The sequence below is a fragment of the Theobroma umbraticum genome, unplaced genomic scaffold, assembly GCF_002168275.2.
Source record: "Theobroma umbraticum cultivar Fairchild unplaced genomic scaffold, ASM216827v3 scaffold_77.0, whole genome shotgun sequence".
Lineage (NCBI taxonomy): Eukaryota > Viridiplantae > Streptophyta > Magnoliopsida > Malvales > Malvaceae > Theobroma > Theobroma umbraticum.
In genome coordinates, this window is record NW_018397280.1 from 499048 (window position 1) to 499920 (window position 873).

Here is an 873-nt window from a genome sequence, read left to right on the forward strand (position 1 = left end):
CTTCTAACATGTTGACAATAAATATAAATCATAATCAAATATCAATTTGATAATGAATTTATATTTATAGATCATGGGCAGCATCTAGTAATACATCATGACCACCTAAATGATAGAGAGTCAAATAAAAATTTTGATAAAGCCCTTCAGTGATAAGCCTCACAGTGCAACACGGTCATTTCATCAAATATTCCGGACATATCATAACCATGGATCGATGTCCACTTATGACATTCCATATTAGTTGCCATAATTCATGACTAACCTTACGAATTTAGGAAACAATTTTCCTCAAATTCATCATGCTTTGCCCAAAGTTTTTATACAAGTTAATCAACAATTGAGAACAAGTGAGATACATCCCCTCATATCACTTTGGCTGATGAATCCTCTCTTGACCACTCATTCATTTTCGCATGCTTCATGGCATACCCAAAAACACATTTTTTAGGCAATTGGTTGCTTTCAATCTAGTAAAGGTGAAATTGAAGTAGGTCATTCCCCATACAAGATGACTTAGTGTCTTAAGTCTAAGGACTAGTTGCTTGACTATCACATGAAAACATTTTTCATAGACACCTGAGTGAAATACCAAATGGACTTCTCATAGCGGGTTGTGTTCAGTGAACTTGTTTTTTAAGAAGCACCTACATGTTATCCTCAAGTATCCCATATACTCTAGTCGATGAGATCGATTGCTTACTTTTCAAGTAAGGAGGCTTAGTATATACCAGTCTTTAAGTATTGTCAATGCCCTGTCTTGACAATACAAGGACTAGGAATAATTTTAGGAACATGGCTTTGATTTATAGTGATCTCATGATTATAACAACTTTATAATTCTCTTGCAAGGCCTTTTTGTTCCATGGGCTT